Raw genomic sequence first — 20722 nt, 5'->3', positions numbered from 1 at the left:
TGTCAGCAGCAGATCCTCACCCCATAACAGTGTGTCATGACCACATTTTTTGTTTAAAATTTTATTTTCCTATTTTCCTCCTCTAAAACCAGGGTGCGTCTTATGGTCTGGTGCATCTTATATACTATATAAGGATAAGGCTGCACATCAAACTTAGATAATGGTATAATGCCTCAAGCATATGGAAAAATATTGGAAAAATACAATGAAAAATGCTACTTGCTAACTTGAACATGTGAATAATGAATTGCATACCTGCCATGAATATTAGGAAAAAGGAGATATTTAGCAATCGCATTGATCAATGTAACTGAGCCCCAAAACCTAGTCAAGGTATATCTCTATATTGGGGTCCCTAGCTCTGTGACCCTAACTGTGTCATCTCATTGAAAAATGCTACTTGCTAACTTGAACATGTGAATAATGAATTGCATACCTGCCATGAATATTAGGAAAAAGGAGATATTTAGATATTTTTCACATTCAGAAAAAAAAACTACATATAACTGAATAGGATAACTGAAGTGAAATATATATACGCAGCTCCGCCCCTTTCGGCCATGTTTTTTCCATCTCCTATATAAGACAGTCCTTAGTTACCCCTCTCCACCCACAGCAGTTTTTAATTGCAATGAGATGACACACAGTTAGGGTCACAGAGCTAGGGACCCCAATATAGAGATATACCTTGACGAGGTTTTGGGGCTCAGTTACATTGATCAATGCGATTGCTAAATATCTCCTTTTTCCTAATATTCATGGCAGGTATGCAATTCATTATTCACATGTTCAAGTTAGCAAGTAGCATTTTTCATTGTATTTTTCAAATATTTTTCCATATGCTTGAGGCATTATACCATTATCTAAGTTTGATGTGCAGCCTTATGCTTATATAGTATGTATTTTTTTGGCTTGTACTCAGAATATATATATATTAGTGCTCACTTCAGTTACCCTATTCAGTTATACGTAGTTTTTTGTTTTTTTTCTGAATGTGAACACAGCTCCGCCCCTTTCGGCCATGTTTTTTCCATCTCCTATATAAGTCAGTCCTTAGTTACCCCTCTCCACCCACAGCAGTTTTTAATTGCAATGAGATGACACACAGTTAGGGTCACAGAGCTAGGGACCCCAATATAGAGATATACCTTGACTAGGTTTTGGGGCCCAGTTACATTGATCAATGCGATTGCTAAATATCTCCTTTTTCCTAATATTCATGGCAGGTATGCAATTCATTATTCACATGTTCAAGTTAGCAAGTAGCATTTTTCATTGTATTTTCCAATATTTTTCCATATGCTTGAGGCATTATACTATTATCTAAGTTTGATGTGCAGCCTTATCCTTATATAGTATGTATTTTTTTGGCTTGCACTCAGAATATATATATATTAGTGCTCACTTCAGTTATCCTATTCAGTTATCTGGTGCATCTTATAGTCTTAAAAATATGGTAAGTAGAAAAAAACAAATAAATAAATAAATATAAACTGTTTAGTGCATGTATATGCCATCATAGGGTCTGTATTCAACTCATCAATTAGCGCAGCAGAAAATGAATAAATATAAAGTGTTACGTTTATGCATATACAGTTGAGAGGTCTGTTTTTCCTTTACTATAAAATATAAGTATTAAAGCAGTGGCTCTATATATATATATATATATATATATATATATATATATATATATATATATTGTATATGAGTAAGAACTTGGTATGCAATTGTATGTTTAGTATAAGGTATATATAACTGTCACTGCTGTTGATCTGCTTTGCAACTGTAATATAAAGACTTTCTATACAGTAATGCAGTATACATTGTTTATGTGACGTTCACAAATGACAAATCAATATAATATTAACCCTGTAACATTTGTGTGTGCTGCATATAAGCTAACATATAGAAGATGACCATGGTGAGATCAGAATTACTTCTAATCATCAGACTGCTCTACACAGTGAAGATGGCACCATTTCTCTCCACTACGATGCACGTTTTGCCCTGATTCTTCCTGAGGCCTAATGTTACAGAGTTAATATTATATTGATTTGACATTTGATATACTACATTAATATATTGAAGGTGGTACCAATAATATTATGAGGGCCAACACTATGTAACAGCTCTTTAAGTCACCTCTGAGGGCTAGGTGTCTGGTAGTTCTCACCTAAATAAGGCACAGAGATTCTTGCTGAGAGCTCTAGGGGAATACAGGAGCGTCTTCCTATTCTTCCAGTGGTCTGTTCGGGAACCCCTTGTCGTTACACACTAACAAGAGATAATTTCATAGTTTTTAAGGTTGATGGTAGTAGTAAAGCCATTAAGTTCAACCTTTAGCCTAACATGTTGATCCAGATGAATCCAAAAACTCCATAGGGCAGACAGTAAGCTCAAATTCCTATCCAATAACAAATACATCAATCAGACTAGTTCTCTGAATCAAAGCTCAGTCACAAAATCAAGTGCACATAACCAGTGATATTATATTTTTTACAAAAGGTATCCAGGCCTTTCTGAAATTTTAACGCCTTCATGACCATGCGCTTTCCTTTTTTTTTTTTTGACACCCTTCTTCCAAGAGCCATAACTTTTTTATTTATCCATCAATATAGTCATGTGAGGGCTTGTTTTTTGTAAAACTAGTTGTAATTTTAGAAGAAATTATTATTATAAGTTTTACCATATAGTGAGTCACCCACCACAGCGCTGCAGTGGTCGCCTGCGGGGCACTGCGGGGACTCCTCTGTGGGGACCCTTCTGGCCACAGGTATGTCTGGTTCACTTTCATAGGAGTCGTGCCGCCACTCTCGGTTTTGCGGTCAGGGTGACAGGGGACCGCCACTGCAGTTTAACGAGCATCTGGGGCTGATGGTACTTGCAGTTAGATGGTGTGGCCTCCTGAGAGTGAGGCTGGCCCCAGGGGCTTGGGTGTATGTATGTGGAACCACAGGTTGCAGAATAACTCAGTCGCAGTCCAGAAATGTCTTTCAAGCTGTTTACTCACGTTTTGCTGGTAGAGTGAGGTAACCCGGGTGATGCTGAGATGAACAAGAGGGAACCAGGTATCCTTCAGGCTGAAATAGAGGTGACTGCAAGCTCACCCTCCTAGCACTTCTTGTTTCAGATAACCCCCGACTTGAAGTATATGGGATGCATCCAGGGAAGTTGCATCTGCCTTTTCTCCCCTTTCTGGCCTGTTTGCTGGCAGCGTGGACCAAGTAAAGATGGCTTCTTGCCCTATCTCACTTATGGGCCCCCTCGTTGCTGCTGATGTTGCGGACTCTGTGTGTTTGGTTCGACACTTGTAGTGCCCTCATCGACAGGTTTAGTAGGTAGTTAAACTTGAGCCTACTTCGGGAACCTGTTTCCCCTGCGTGCCTGGTCTACCAGAAAATCCCTGTACTCAATCATCCCACTTCTTCCTGAGGTGTCTTTCAGGCTGACTGTGTGGCAACCGAACTCCCCCACAAACCGCCACTACACTTGCAGGGTCTGACTAGCGTGTCTGCGTGCCCGCTCTCCTCTTCAGACTCGGCTTGTGTGTCCTCCTCAGCTGCTTCTCTCCGACTCACTACCACTGCTCAACTCTCTCCAGCTTCTCCACCGCACCACTAGCTGAGATGTGGAGGCCACGCCCCCTCCTGGGTCTGCCCAGGGGTCCCCTCTAAGATGTGTGTAAGACCTGATGTAAGTGTGTATGTGTGTCCACACCCTATTCAGCCTTTGGGATTACCTGTTTGTACCCACCCAGCATGGTTGCAGTACTCAGTGGTGCTTGACCAGGTCAGGGGCGACACAATAGTGTACTGGAAATTGGTCAAAAAATCCAAATGCTTGACCAGGTCAGGGGCGCCACATTCTACCTTAGTTATCATCAGCATGTCCTCAGGCTGCAAATGCAACAAAATTTTTACTTTTCAATGCAAAACTTTAAAACAACTTTCCCACATAGGGGTGGCATTCACATAAAAACATTTAAAACATTATAAAACATTATACCAGGTACCACTTTTCACCTCCCTCCACCCACAAGTCTGTAACCCACCCAAAAAACCTCTCAGGAGGCAGGTCACCGGTCCTTTTGGCAACCAGGTCTGGGCCAGCTATATCCCAGCCTTTCTTCCAATCTTCCTCTGCTGGGTATGGTGGTTAAAGGTAGGCCCCATAAACAGGCGTACCCGCTTCCAGGTTGTGGAGAGCCAGGCCCCATAAACAGGCGTGCTCCCTTGTTGTTGGCGAGCCAAGCCCCATAGACAGGCGTGCTCTTGGCTTTTGGACAGCAGCTCCATCACAGGCGTGCTTCCTGGTGGTGCAGAGCCAGGGCCCATAAACACGCATGCTCTGGTTGGTACCTCTGGGGTAACTTCTTACACTGCAAGAGTTTGTAGTTATAGCCAGTCCATAACCTTATGGTCCATTTTCAAAGTGCACAAAAACCAGGTACAATGAGCAAAAACGTAAGGGTTCTCACAAAAGTACTTGTGGGTGCATTCTTGAACTTTAACGTTGTTTCAACTGTTAACTAACATCGCAGACTTAACTTTGGAGACTTAAACAGACTTCCTTCTCTCACTGGTGCTTGGCACTGCAGTGCTCTGCTCCTGGAAAGTGGTGTCTTGTACTGTACTTGCGTTGTCATCTGGAACTGTACTTGCGTTGTCATCTGGAACTGTACTTGCGTTGTCATCTGAGGTTTCTGCTTGAGCTGCATCTAGTGTATCTGTGTCTGGAACGTTAGCTTGAGAGTCCCTTGGTGGCGGTGACTTTCGGGACCTCGTGGAAACTGTAGGGCTGTAGCCTGAGCTCTTCGGGCGTGGTACCACGTCTAGGGCAAACTAACCCCTTTCACCCTTGTGTCTGGTGTACTCCACGATGTCTCCCATATGTAGTTCTTGACCAGGGTGTCCTCTTGGCAGGTATGACAGCACATCTCTCCTTGAGACGAATATGCCTTCCTTGACGCCAGCCTCCATGATAAAGCCATAGCCGGTACACAGGTTGAACTCTTCTACCACACCACGGTGGATGGGACCTCTGGTCTGGAACCCGGTCTTCCGCAGGGACTTCTTCTCTTGCAAATCCCTGGCCTCCACTCTTTCTTGCTCAGGGGTATGCTGCACAAGGGGGTGTCTTGCCCTCACACGCCGCTGTCCTCTGTGGGCTGGCCTCCTCATAACCATCACTTGGTCTTTAGCCAGCTCCCAGGTCACGTACATACTCGGCATGTAGGCTGTTAACTCTTCCTCAGCAGGGGGTGTTGTAATCTCTTCCCAGTGGCGGTGGGACAACAGCGTGACCTCAGGGCCTCCCTCACTTGCAAAGGGTGCTGTGTCCTCCTCCGGCTGTTTGGGGATTGTTGGTTCAGCCTCCATGCTTCTGCTCCTCCCCCTTATAGGTGGTGGGTACTTCTCCGATTGTTCTGGCAGCAGCTACAGGGATGAACTTTCATCAGAGGGCCAGGGTGGTGGACCCCTCTCTAGCATAGAGGTTGCTGGGACCGCTCTGGGTCCGGATGGCAGCCTTGGGACCTAGTACATGTCCACCAGGTGCCCCGGGAACCTCGTGTTCAAATCCTTTTTTAGTTGAGCCGCCTCTTCAGCCGCTTCTGGCAGGAACCTATGGGCGGCATCCCCAGTCTGCAACTGGGGCACTGTGACTGCTTCTGGTCTGCAGGCAGGGGTAGAAGGCATTGTGGCGTTATCTGGTCTGGCCGGACGCGGCGCCGCTGTGGCCTGGTTTGGTCTAGCCGGACACGGCGCTGCTGCGGCCTCTTCTGGCCTGGCTGGGACTCGAGGTGACGCACCGTGTGTCGCGCCGGTTGTCGCACTGGGTCGGGCAGGGGCTACGTGGGACTCACCCAGGGCTGGACTGGAGATCTCCTGCACCATGGTTGCCATCGCTGAGGACGTCTCCAACTTTACTTGGACGGCACCTCTGTGCGGGCCTCACTGCACCAGCAACCGCAGGCCTCGGCATGCCATTATTACTTCTTCCTTCCACGCTGCTATCTCTTGCCAGTTCTGCTCCTCCATTCTGCTGGCGATTCTCCCTACTTCGGCCTCCAGCTCTGCGGCGGTCATCGGCCTGGTCCAGCCCGGCTCCTCGCGGACGCTCGGTGGTGGCTCCATTCTGCCTTGCATGCTGCTCAACCAGATTCTCTCTCCATACCCTCTCAGTTTCGTTTTCTGCACCTGACTGCAACATTCCTGGCATTCAGGGTCAGATCCGCACCCATCTCTCTTCCTCGCGGGGCCAGAGCTCTTCAGGGGTTCTAGGATAGCCACACCTCTTCGTGGGCGGTCACTTCTTTTTGCACGGGCTGCTGTTGTTTATTTGGCGCGCTTTCTGCGGTGGCAATATGGCGGTGTTTCAAACTTTTCAATCGGACCACCAGGGCACCTGTCTTAACAGGTCTAGTCCTTATCCTGTTTGTGATGCCAGAAAATAAGTTGCCTACCGCAGCGCTACAGCAGTTGCCTGTGGGACACTGCGGGGATTTCTCTGTGGGGACCCTTATGGCCACAGGTATGTCAGGTTCGCTTTCATAGGAGTCGTGACACCACTCTCGGTTTTGCGGTCAGGGTTATAGGGAACCGCCACTGCAGTTTAACGAGCGTCTGGGGCTGATGGTACTTGCAGTTAGATGGTGTGGCCTCCCGAGAGTGAGGCTGGCCCCAGGGGCTCGGGTGTATGTGTGTGGAACCACAGGTTGCAGAATAACTCAGTCGCAGTCCAGAAATGTCTTTCAAGCTGTTTACTCACATTTTTCTGGTAGAGTGAGGCAACCTGGGTGATGCTGAGATGAACCAGAGGGAACCAGGTATCCTTCAGGCTGAAATAGAGGTGACTGCTAGCTCGCCCTCCTAGCACTTCTTGTTTCAGATAACCCCCGACTTGAAGTATATAAGTATATGGGATTCATCAAGGGAAGTCGCACCTGCCTTTTCTCCCCTTTCTGGCCTGTTTGCTGGCAACGTGAACCAAGTAAAGATGGCTTCTTGCCCTATCTAACTTATGTGCCCTCTCGTTGCTGCTGATGCTGCGGACTCTATGTGTTTGGTGAGACACTTGTAGTGCCCTCATCGACAGGTTTAGTAGGTAGTTAAACTTGAGCCTACTTCGGGAACCTGTTTCCCCTGCGTGCCTGGTCTTCCAGAAAATCCCTGTACTCAATCACCCCACTTCTTCCTGAGGTGTCTTTCAGGCTGACTGTGTGGCAACCGAACTGCCCCGCAAACCGCCACTACACTTGCAGGGTCTGACTAGTGTGTCTGCATGCCCGCTCTCCTCTTCAGACTCGGCTTGTGTGTCCTCCTCCGCTGCTTCTTTCCAACTCACTACCACTGCTCAACTCTCTCCAGCTTCTCCACCGCACCACTAGCTGAGATGTGGAGGCCACGCCCCCTCCTCGGTCTGCCCAGGGGTCCACTTTAAGATGTGTGTGAGACCAGATTAAAGTGTGTCTGTGTGTCCACACCCTATTAAGCCTTTGGAATTACCTGTTTGTACCCACCCAGCATGGTTGCAGTACTCAGTGATGCTTGACCAGGTCAGGGGCGACACAATAGTATACTGGAAATTGGTCAAAAAATCCAAATGCGGAAACATTGCAAAAAAGTGCGATTGCACGACTGTTTTTGAGATATTTTATTCACTGTTTTCACTATATGGTAAAATTACTGTATTGGTGTGATGCCTCTGGTTGGTGCAAGTTCGTAGACATCAAACATGTATAGGATTACTTTTACCTAAGGGGTGAAAAAAAAATCTGAATTTGTCCAGAAAAAGTGGCGCACATTTTGCACCAGTTTCCGCGAATAGTAGCGTTCTCATTTTTTTGGGATGTAAAGTTTCATTGATGGCTTATTTTTTGTGTCCCGAGCTGAAATTTTTAATGGTACCATTTTTGTGCAGATGCTTCATTTTGATCAACTGTTATTGCATCTCGCACAAAACTTGTGGCACCCAAAAACCATAATTTTGGCTTTTGGAATTTTTTTGACGCTACGCCGTGTACCAATCAGATTAATTGTTTTTTATATTTTAATATATCGGGCATTTCTGAACAGGATGATACCAAATGTGTGTATATTTTTTTAATTTTTTTAACCTTTTAATTTTCAATGGGGCAAAAGGGGGGTGTTTTGAACTTTTTTTTTAATTTTCAAAACTTTTTTTGTTTTTTACTTTTATTTAATTTTACTAGTCCCACTAGGGGTTATAAGGATCAGGAGTCTGATCGCTCATTCATTTCTCCCAATCGGAGCAGCATCGCTCAGATTGGCAGACGTGATGATCTCTTGTAACTTGCAGTACTCGGCTGCTGGTTATAGAACCTAAGTCATGTGAGCTACAGGAGTCATCACATGACCCTGTGCTACAATGACAACTATCATTTCCACGTGACTTCTGGTGGCGGGTGGTGAGTACAGAACTACCGCAATTGTCGTTAAAATGCCGCTGTCACATTTTGACAGCGCCATTTAAGGGGTTAACAGGTATGGGTGGATAACGATTCCACTCGTGCCTGCAAGGCACACATGTCAGCTGTACAAATCAGATGGAAGAAAAGATCACACATAGTAGAGGCACATATCCAATTAGAATAATTAATAATTTTATTAGATCCATAGAAAACACACACACATATAAAAACAATTAAAACCATACATTGTTTTTATATGTGATTGTTTTTATATGTGTGTGTTTTCTATGGATCTAATAAAATTATACATTGCCTCTACTATGTGTGACCTTTTCTTCCAATTGATTCATGCTTTTCACACATGAAAGGGTAGACGCTCACCCCTGGGTCTTGTATTGCAAGGTACAGTCAGATATCCCTTCCCTCACGTCAGATTGCTGTATATGATCTTTTATTCCCTGACTACATTTCAGCCCTCCTTTTGGGCATTTGCAGTCTTCCCTTCTCTTTACATCTATGATCTGTGGTGAAGTGGTCTGGCACTTATCTCTGTTGGCTAATATTGTATGTTAATCATGTAAGCTCTTTACTATTGCTAAGTGTATATAGCCTTTTTGTAGCAACTATACCCAGGTGGTTTTTGATATATCCGCCACATTTTGTCACCTTTTTCCTCCTCCTTTGGCACAATAAATACCTGATTGTTAAATTTTGGACTTTTGGTAGTTTTTTTCTCTTTTTCTGGTCTAATTTGCGATTGTCTTTACTTGGTTCTATATCTTGGTGCAAACATTATTATGTATTATTTACATTTATATTGCTAATGTTATAGTTTATAGAAAATGCACCTATTTCAATTTACTTTTTGCTTTTCACACATGAGGCAGCACTCAATGCTGTTTATGTGAGGCTGTGCACCCTCTCCTCTTATATCCAGCTGTACAAATCAGCTGACATGTGCGCGGATCCAACAACCTGCAGCAACCGGTGGGGATTAACACTATGACTGCTACGTAACTTTGCTGCCCACAGTCGTTAAGGGGTTAATAATAAATCAACCATAACAACAACATATGGCAATGAGTTCCATAGTCTCACTGCTCTCACAGTAAAGAATCTGTGTCTGTGATTAGAATTAAACCTTCTTTCCTCTAGACTTAGGGGTGCTTCACACACAGCGAGCTTGCTGCCGAGATCGCTGCTGAGTCACGCTTTTTGTGACGCAGCAGTGACCTCATTAGCGATCTCGCTGTGTGTGACAATGAGCAGCGATCTGGCCCCTGCTGCGAGATCGCTGCTCGTTACACACAGCCCTGGTTCGTTTTCTTCAAAGCCGCTCTCCCGCTGTGACACACAGATCGCTGTGTGTGACAGCGAGAGAGCAACAAATGAAGCGAGCAGGGAGCAGGAGCCGGCGTCTGACAGCTGAGGTAAGCTGTATCCAAGATAAACATCGGGTAACCAAGGTGGTTACCCAATATTTACCTTAGTTACGAGCCTCTGCAGCTCTCACGCTGCCTGTGCTGCCGGCTCCGGCTCTCTGCACATGTAGCTGCTGTACACATCGGGTTAATTAACCCGATGTGTACAGCAGCTAGGAGAGCAAGGAGCCAGCGCTCAGTGTGCGCGGCTCCATGCTCTCTGCACATGTAGCTGCATTACACATCGGGTTAATTAACCCGATGTGTACTGTAGCTATGGTAGGAGAGCAAGGAGCCAGCGCTCAGTGTGCGCGGCTCCCTGCTCCCTGCACACACAGCTGTGCGCTGGTAACTAATGTAAACATCGGGTAACCATACCCGATGTTTACCTTAGTTACCAGTCTCCGCAGCTTCCAGACGGCAGCTCCGTGCAAGCGCAGCGTCGCTTGCACGTCGCTGCTGGCTGGGGGCTGTTCACTGGTCGCTGGTGAGATCTGCCTGTTTGACAGCTCACCAGCGACCATGTAGCGATGCAGCAGCGATCCTGACCAGGTCAGATCGCTGGTCGGATCGCTGCTGCATCGCTAAGTGTGAAGGTACCCTTAGAGAATGCCCCCTTTTCCCCATCACAGCCCTAGGTATAAAATGATCATTAGAAAGGTCTCTGTACTGTCCCCTCATTTACTTGTACATTATAATAATTTTCATGAGAATCTTTGCCTCTATTGATGCATTTCCTTATTTTATTAGCTTTGGCAGCAGCTATCTGACACTAGTCACCAAAGTTGAATTTGTCCAAAAGGTGATAAACAACTCACAACACAACACAAACACATGGGAAAGTGACAAGGACATATACGCATGCGAAAACAAAAGAGCTGGACAAGGAAAAAGAGGAGGAGACACATATATGAGTATATGCAAGGAAACATCGATGCCATTACTGTGCAACTTGAGCCCTGCTCATTTTAGGCTTCCAATCTGGATAAATTGCCTGAGCTCGACACGTACGCCTTGGGGATCTTGTCGTGTCCTGCAGCCAGCGTTCTCTCAGAACCTGTCTTCAGTGCTGCTGGGGGTCTGCTGGCAGATAAGCACACGTGTCTGTCCACTGACAATGAGGACATTGCTCTCAGAGGACTTTTCTTCCCCTGGGTCAGCCAGGGGACGGGAAAGGCACGCGTATTTTTGAGAGTGCTTCATGCAAAGCATCTTTTTCATCTTGAAAATTGGGTCAACTGATGCCAGTCAAGTGGGGTGTGTGTGGCCCAGTTAGTGGAAACGAGGGAGACTGTGGTTGGAGTCCCCTCGCTGTGTTTCTAAAAGAACCAAGATGAACAAGTCATGGCTCTCAGAGGACTTTTCTTCCCCTGGGTCAGCCAGGGGATGGGAAAGGCACGCGTATTTTTGATAGTGCTTCATGCAAAGAATCTTTGTAAGCTTGAAAATGGGGGTCAACTGATGCCAGTCAAGTGGGGTGTGTGTGGCCCAATTAGTGGCAACGAGGGAGACTGTGGTTGGAGTCCCCTTACTGTGTTTTACATGCTTTTAGAAGGGCATGACATGGCTTAGAGGTTGACTTTCAGCATCTGGAAACTGTTGGCTACCAAAATACTGCCTTTCCAACCTTTTTAACTGAGGATTTTCGAGACCTTATGCCCATCGCAGTGCCCCAAGAGCCGATGCCCAGGCGCCACTCCTTCTCCAACAAAGGCGTGCACGCGCTACACCAGCATGTTGCACTAAACATCACTGATTCCTTGAGAAACTCTGTGTGACAGGGTGCATTTCACCACAGATAATTGGCCCAGTAAGCATGGACAGGGGCGTTACATGTCGCTGACTGGGCAATGGGTTACTGTGGGGAGAGATGGAGAAGGGTCTGCTGTACAAGTCTTGCCGTCCCCACGAGTTGTGTCAATCCTTCTTCTGTATGTAGAAGTTAATACACTGCTTCTGCCTCTTCAACCTCGTGTGGGTCCTCCACCTTGGCGCAAACCCTGTGTGGTCAGGCCACCCTTCCTTGTAACTGCGCCCAAGGAATCCCACACACCTCCTTACTATGCTGGCAGCAGAGCTCAATGCCATCAGGCGGTCAAAGGTTTACTTTGAAATGTATGGGAAATGTGAGTCACACCGCTGAGAAGTTGTGGACGGTTATCTCTGGAGACCGAGTTTCATCAATGGTTGTCTCCACTCAACCAGCAGCCAGGGAAGGCCGGGTGCGACAATGATGGAAACATGGGTGCGGCCCTTCGCTGTGACAATGTGACACACGTGCCTTGTGTGGTTCACGTGTTGAACCTGGTTGTCCAGCAATTTTTAAAGCACTATCCTGGCCCACATGGCCTTCTGCAGAGAGCACGGTGTAACTCCTTCCTTGATCCACACACTCAGATGGGCTGTAAATGATAGGCTAGAGGGAAGCCACTCACCAAGCAGGACCCCTAGAACCCTGAAACCCTTTAACCCCTATACAGGGATTAGGAATTACACAGGGCCCAAGGTGATCAATACCTGTGGAAGGCTGCAGTTCCAGAGAATAGTAGTCAGGCAGGGTCAAAACATTAATTGAGGAACAGGAACAGAATGGGACGGCCAGGACTTAATCAGAAAACAAGCAGAGGTGAAATGCGGATCGGCCAACAAGGTACATAAACAGCAAGCAGGAAAAGTAGTCAGGTAACAAGCACACAAAATCATAAAACTGAACTGGGGGTAAAAGTAACCAGAGGTTCATAGCTATGTCTGGCAGTGGTCTGCAGACAGGATGGGCATAAAAAAGGGTGTGGTGTCTTCCCATTGGTTGTAGCTGAATGATGGTATTTCATCTGTGAGATACCCACCAGCTACATTCAGCCAGAGATTCTGCATCTGTCAAGGTAATGCAGCCCAGTGGGTGAGCATAACCTGCGTCCACCTACGCCGCTGGCATCGACTCCTCTCCCATCATCAGCACTATGCTTGAAAGGAACACGTTGTCACCTGGCGACCGGAGTACAAATTAACGGAGCGGACTCCGTTGGTGACTTAACAGCCGTGTGCGGCAATGATGCAAACCTGGCTGCGGGCCATCGTCAGGGCAATGTGACACACGTGCCTTGTATGGCTCACGTGTTGAACCTAATTCTCCAGCAATTTTTAAAACACCATCCAGGCCTACATGGCCTTGTGCAGCGGGCACGCTCGCTATATGCTCACTTCCATCGTGCGCACACAGCAGCTCAACAACTTTCGTCGCTACAGAAGTCTTTAGGTCTGGTGGTTAAACGCCTGAAATGCGATGTGCTGACACGCAGGAATTTGAATCTGCACATGTTGCAGTGTTTGTGGCAGCACCGCCGAACCCTGCTGCAATACGTTATGACATATAGCCTGGGATAACTTGATCCAGAGGTGGTGCAGATCACGCTGCTGGAGTGGTGTCAGATCAAGGACCTATGCACCCTGCTACACAGTTTACAAATGTTGACGAAGATGTTTAGCACTGGCAATGTCATTCTCAGCGTGACAATTCTGGTCATCTACATGATGGAGCACACTGTAATTATTATTCGGAGTCAGGTGTTGGGACAAGAGGAAGGGGAGGAAGTACAGGAGGAGTCATATGCGGAAGGGATAACAAGATCTACGAGGTCCAGATGGTCAGCGGCACCTAGGTGGCAGTCATGGTGAGGGAGAGGGATTAACAGGGGCGCATAGTATCAGCAAAAAGTGTTGAGGAAGGTGCAGGAGCCCATGAAGAAATGGAGGACGAACTGGCGATGGGCATGGAAGACTCAGCAGATGAATGAGAGCTTGCTCACATTTCGGTTGTGCGAGGTTGTGGGGAGAGGGCAGAGGAAGGAGGCACGATTCTCACCTCTCTGCCACCAACACACCAAGGACTTGGTCCTCCTGGATGCACAAGACACATGAGCGCCTTCTTGCTGCACTACCTACAACATGACCCTCGGATTGTACGAATTCAAAGTAATCCTGACTACTGGGTTGCCACACTGTTAGATCCCCGGTACAAGACAAAATTTGGCAAAATAATTCCTGCCATAGAAATGGACGCACGTATACAGGAGTATCTGCAGAATGTGGTACGCAATCTTAGATCTGCTTTTCCACTAAACACCAGTGCTGCACAGAGTGAATCTCAACGCTTTGTCATGGATAGGAGGAAATGGTCTTTTACTTGTCCACATCTGAGGGACCGAGGGCTGGCTGCTGTGCTGAGATGGCGTTGAGTACGGTGTCCCTGCAGAGTTGCACTTTTGGTCATATACCAAAATGAGTTGAAAAAGGACAGATGCTGGTGGAAAGGGGAACAGGTGTGTTGGAAAGGGGAAAAAAGTTTTGGTCCGTGGATTTGGAGGTTAAGCAACAGTAACATTTGCTGAAGAAACACCATCTGTTACAGTGGGACTGGCAGATTTGGATAAGGTGGTATATACTATGTTACCGCTATATAACGAAAATTAATAAGAAAAGAAAGAGAAAGGTATATATCCCCATCAGCAGTCAGTGTCCACCGTGCTCCCAGATGGAAAAGGAGAGGTTGGCAACTGGAAGGTTTGGTGGAGGATACAGAGCTGTGTGGCTATGAAACTAATAGTAGCCTGAACCGAGTTAGACGCCATTCGGATCTGGAGACTGGGAGCCCTGTTAGCGTCACAGGGTCCACATGCCCACCCAGCCCAGGAACTCCCTGTTAACAACACAGGGGCCATTGAGTACGCTGACCGTGTGAGTAGGGGCCACACCTGTGGACAGCAGGCGCATCAGCAGCAGGCCTGTTAATGCCACTGGGCTGCACAAGCAGGACTGGTAGGACAGGAGCTGGTCTTAACCGTTCTGCGTTACCAACTGTGGTGGTGGCCTGCATCGACACCCTATCCCTGCCTACCTCTGGCCTAAAGCCGCAATGGGTTCAACACATGGAGGTGTGCTCTTTCGGAGCATATTAGAAGACTGCGCACCTCCTTGTTGGCTCCAGCCCCTTTTATAACCTGGGTCCGCCCCAAACCAGGGTGAACCACAATGCACCTCCTGGAGAAAAAAGCAGAGTGACACGTCATGAGTGGCATAACTAGCGTCCTATTTGGAACCGCAACTTCAATGATGACCTCATGGCTGCCATGACCCAAACACCTCACCAGTCATCGTCTGACCATCAATAATGCGGTGACAAGTCATAGGGGTGGGCCTCTGCAAGCCATTTGGGAGTGGCCTGGCCACATCGTCAGGACACCTGATGCCCTGTGGTCTATATGGGACCCCCACATCAGGGGCAGGGCCAAAGAGTTCATTACCGGACCTAGTCTCTGATGCAGTAAGTGCCTGAGCATGCTCAGTAGCATGAAATACAGTCTCTGAAAAAAGACTATCAGCTCTAGCATGGTGTCTAGGCACAAAACAGGACTTAGACCCGGCACGGAATGCAAGTACCTGTGCAAAGAGGCTTTTCGCACTAAGTGTGGGAGCATGCGCTGTATCCCGAAATGAAGACTTAGCCTTAGCAATGGCACAGTCAGGCAGAGCATACTCACTAGGCGAAACACTGTAGTTAGGTTGCGGCTGGGGTAAATCGGCACACGCATGCGCACTAGCTGCCTCTCCACACTTAGACGTGGAGGAGAAAGTAGCCAGCTGGACAACCCAAGGCACAGCCCTAATTGGCAGCTGACGCCTGGGCGCAAATGAAACCGCAGCAGGCTTCAGGTTACAGGTTTTGTAACAACAAATACCATCCAAAAGAACAGGTGTACTTCTTCCCATGGATAATCTGATATGATCCTTTTTTTCACTGACACAACCATCGCTAACAAATGTAGATGAGGCCAAAACAGCAGCTGCTTCAATGGATCTCAAGTGCTCCATAAAGTGGCCTCTCCTCCACCCCAATTTCAAGATCCCAAATACTCCATTCCTCTGTGGTGTCAATCCAATCGCACTTGCTTCCTAACAGCTCTCAAGTTTCCACAAGCCCTGCTGAGTATGGGGTAACAGAGATAGTTGAGTTTACATAGCTGTTCAGTCGCACTATAGCCTGGGAATCAGAGGTCTGCTCCAAAGCTGCAAAGAGTACAGACAAGGAAGTTATTATTATTTTTCTTATTATTGATTTATAGAGCACCATTGATTCCATGGTGCTGTACATGAGAAGGGGGTTACATACAGAATACATATACAAGTAACTATAGACAGACTGGTACAGAGGGAAGAGGGCTCTGCCCTTGCGGGATTACATTTTAAAGGATTTTTGGGAGGAGACAGTAGGAGTGGTTTAGGTTGAGCGTCAGGTACGTATGGTGGTGGTGTCATTGAAGGTTATAGTCATTTCTGAACAGATGAGTTTTCAGATTCAGTTTGAAGCTTGCGGGTGTAGCAGATAATCTGACGTGTTGAGGTAGCGAGTTCCATGATACAGGGGAAATGATCTGCGCAGATGGCCAGAAGCTTTGTGAGTGGGATCCAGGCCCCGATGAAGAAGGTGCTGAGCCTAATCTACACCCTCATTTCCAAAAAGTAAATCCTCCTGGTGGAGACAATGGGGAACATGATGAGGAGCACAGATACCTGATTGGAATGACAACTTTACTATTCGGTCAGGGCAGGAAGAGGTTGTCTCGGAGGACTCAGGACGAGGGGAATGAAAACACACAGGGTTATTGATGAGGTTGGAGACCACACTTACTGTCAAACCAAAGTCATCCAGTCGATGAGGTCAGCAGAGGAGGTGGAGGAGGATGCTACTGACGACGAGGTTACGTTGCGTCTTCCTGGCCAGAGACAAAGTACTGGAAGCACGTCAACAACTGAATCCTGGACCACAACTTTGACTCTGAGCAGAAGTCGTGTTGGCTATGCAGGTCGCATGGGCTGTAAGCCTTGCCTAGCCTGTGAATTTTTGGACATCGCAAAGGATCACCCAAGTCATGGAATCTGTAAGATTTGTCAACAATCTGTAAGTAGAAGGCAAAAACTCACACCTTTGAGTAGTTCCTCCATGAAGTGTCACATGGATATGAATTGATAGCGTGAAGGTGTATTGCTCAGCTTTAGCCACTGTCAATGCAACATGCTAATTTGCCATTGCATGCATTGTTGCAGACTACACACAAGGGGCTGCTGTTATTTTGGATCTGCCTTTGTTTGGTCACTATAGCAATATCAAATTGCTCTTCGGGTGTGGACTTGGAGATGCTGTCTATGAACAGAAGGAAAAGCTAAAGGTGTGTGTTACAGCAAGGAGCCACCGCGGAAACACTTCGTTCAATTGTGAGGGGAGTCATGTTGTACTTTGATGATGAGCCCCGTAATGCCAGTGAGCAGCATCCTGTGCCACAGACCAACATTCTTAAAGTGCTGTCTATACTGTTTACCGTGAGAGGAGCGTAAAGTCTGTATTTCTGGCAACTGGACATCAGAGTACCCGGGTACGGTAGGCTGTGCCCAGACAATAATGCGGGCACGCAACACTTTGTTTTATTAGCAAAACACATATCTGTTCTGGGTAGGCCAACTATTTATAGACAATAAGACTTGCTGCCTCTGCACTGTCAAATTGTCACATACAGTTTAAATCATAGAGGGACAGCAACACATGTTTGCATTGACTGTTGCTTTTCAAGATTTCCATGACAGTGTTGCAGAGCTGTGTGGTTTGCATTCACACTGTTATCATCTGCATTATCTGTGAGGCTTCAGCTAACAAGGGTATTCAGGGGGGGTAATGTGTTTTGTCTATGTTTAGGTAGGTAACTTGGAAGCTCTTGTGATGCGCCACTGGTAAGTCGTGTTCGCACACACACACACACACACGCACAAACACACAATTACTGCTACACAGAGGGATTAGCAGGTAGTAGGCAACAGAATAGATTGTTCAATTATTTAAATTGTATGCATGGTTCTTATTGTTTGTTTTGGTAAAGTTAAACAATCATTTATCAACCCAACTGCCTAGAGTCCTTTTCCTGTTGCCTGGTTTTGCTGCATACTGGGGAGCCCACCCTGTACACGACTTAAAATGAAGCATAAGTCGCAATGTGAATTTCACTGTGCTACAATGCAGCCTAGCGTGCCTGTGCAACCACCGCCTACCCCATCAAGTGCATCTGCGTGCTCTTCATCATCTGTGACTGTGGGGACAGCAGTCACACATGGTTTTTCACACTGAACTTCCACTCCTTTACCCGCAACAGGGAGTGTGATTGGCAGGTCATCACTTGTTTTGGAAGTGGAAACAGAAGGTATTGTTGAGCTGTCAGACATCGAGAGAACCATCATTGGATGCAGGCTACATTATATCCACGCCTGCACCTTCGTCACAGATTGGCTGGACTACCTGCAGTTAATAATTGCATTCCAGAAATGCAAAGGAGTGTAGAATGCACATGTGTTGTACCTTGCTTGGCAGCAAAGGAACACTAACTTAGTATTCCAGACAATTTTATGATGGCAGAAAAAGAGTCAGCTCTTTGGGCAAATTAAATAGCGTGGCAAAAGTGGACAGATGGGTACAGGGGCCATGTTCTGTGGGTACCAGGACAGTAAAAGACGCCTCACTTTCTATCCCTCCTAATGATCATATGCAGCAAGGAATTCCCTGAGTTTGCTATAAAATTAGCATAGCTAAATGTGCATGAGGGTAGAATGCAGAGGTGCTTGAGATTGCTTGGCACAAGTGGCACAATAAAGGAGTCCAACAGCCAGTTCTATGATGCCACTAAATGGCAGTATTTTTTGCTATCATTATAGCTTATTAAAAACAGAGCAGGAGGGTGTCCTGCACAGGTGCTAGAAATAGCTTGGCACCAGTGGGGCACTAATGGAATACAACAGCCAGTTCTATGATGCCACTAAATGGCAGTATTTTTTGCTATCATTATAGCTTATTCAAAACAGAGCAGGAGGGTGTCCTGCACAGGTGCTAGAAATAGCTTGGCACCAGTGGGGCACTAATGGAATACAACAGCCAGTTCTATGATGCCACTAAATGGCAGTATTTTTTGCTATCATTATAGCTTATTAAAAACAGAGCAGGAGGGTGTCCTGCACAGGTGCTAGAAATAGCTTGGCACCAGTGGGGCACTAATGGAATACAACAGCCAGTTCTATGATGCCACTAAATGGCAGTATTTTTTGCTATCATTATAGCTTATTAAAAACAGAGCAGGAGGGTGTCCTGCACAGGTGCTAGAAATAGCTTGGCACCAGTGGGGCACTAATGGAATACAACAGCCAGTTCTATGATGCCACTAAATGGCAGTATTTTTTGCTATCATTATAGCTTATTAAAAACAGAGCAGGAGGGTGTCCTGCACAGGTGCTAGAAATAGCTTGGCACCAGTGGGGCACTAATGGAATACAACAGCCAGTTCTATGATGCCACTAAATGGCAGTATTTTTTGCTATCATTATAGCTTATTAAAAACAGAGCAGGAGGGTGTCCTGCACAGGTGCTAGAAATAGCTAGTGGGACTAGACAAAAGTCCAACAGCCACGTTTACGATGCCACTAGGTACACTGAGTGTTTGCTAGTATAATGGCTTAGTTATGAGTTGGAGTGTGCAATGCAGGCAGACGTGCTGCAAATATCTTTGCACTAGTGGGACTAGACAAAAGTCCAATAGCCACGTTTAGGATGCCACTAGGTACACTGAGTGTTTGCTAGTATAATGGCTTAGTTATAATGAGTTGGAGTGTGCAATGCAGGCAGACGTGCTGCAAATATCTTTGCACTAGTGGGACTAGACAAAAGTCCAATAGCCACGTTTAGGATGCCACTAGGTACACTGACTGTTTGCTAGTATAATGGCTTAGTTATAATGAGTTGGAGTGTGCAGAGGACAGGAGGGTACAGTGCCAGGGTTGTGGGGCTCTGGGTAGAGGAATGGAAGCCTGCCTTTCTATTCCCTCCTAATGGGGAAATGCAGCGACGAAATCCCTGACCTTAGCTACACAGACGCTGTCTCTGTTTTGAGGACCTGTCATCTATGGCTCTGACCCTGCCGGTACGAGCCCTTAAAAGGACTTATAGAAAGTGCTCTCCCTAAGCTTTCCAGCGCTGTGTATGGAGCGCATACAGCAGTATCGGCGATAGGACAAAGGACGGAGTGATGTCTGACACCAAGGACGCAGAAGGCAGATAATGGCGTGCTGGAGGAAAATGTCCGGTTTTATAATGCAGGGACATGTGACATGGACATCCTATCACACATGCCGTTGCTTCTCTGGCTAAAAGTCCACTTAGCTGTGTGTGTGTCTGGGATTGGCTGACATGCTGGCCCGCCCCACAAGACGCGCGCGCTTAGGGAAGGAAGACAAGGAAAAAAAAAAAAAAAATGGCGATCGCCATTATACAAACAGCAGTGGTCTGAAGGCGCTGTTCACGCACACTATACACTGAAATTTCATAATAGTGTGAGTCACAGAGTGACTTACACTATTACAGCGGAAAGCCAGCTAGGAATTAGCTGTTTTTTTGCTGCTAGAACCATTATCGAACGTTTCTAGAACTATCGAGCTTTTGCAAAAAGCTCGAGTTCTAGTTCGATCTAGAACAGGCCCCAAAATCACTCGAGCCTAGAACTGGAGAGCCTTGAACCTAGAACCGCGCTCAACTCTACTTGTCAGTGATCGGATTTGTAGGAATTAATCTCTGATAACCTGTTGGTTACCTATTGAATTACATGTTGTGGGAGACCTATCACAGTTACTCCCCGCATTTTTAAGATGGTGGAGCCTGTCGTCCAATGCCAAATATAGCATTTGATAAACTGGTCTATGTGCTGTTGTGTTCTAGTTGCTGCTAATTTATTGTGTTGTCTTTGGTTTGTTATGGAAATCTTCTCATCTGGTTATTTCCTCCCTTCTC

This window comes from Anomaloglossus baeobatrachus, chromosome 1 (genome assembly GCF_048569485.1).
Source record: "Anomaloglossus baeobatrachus isolate aAnoBae1 chromosome 1, aAnoBae1.hap1, whole genome shotgun sequence".
In the NCBI taxonomy this organism is placed as follows: domain Eukaryota; kingdom Metazoa; phylum Chordata; class Amphibia; order Anura; family Aromobatidae; genus Anomaloglossus; species Anomaloglossus baeobatrachus.
The sequence above is the reverse complement of the archived record's forward strand: the minus strand, read 5'-3'. Positions refer to the sequence as shown.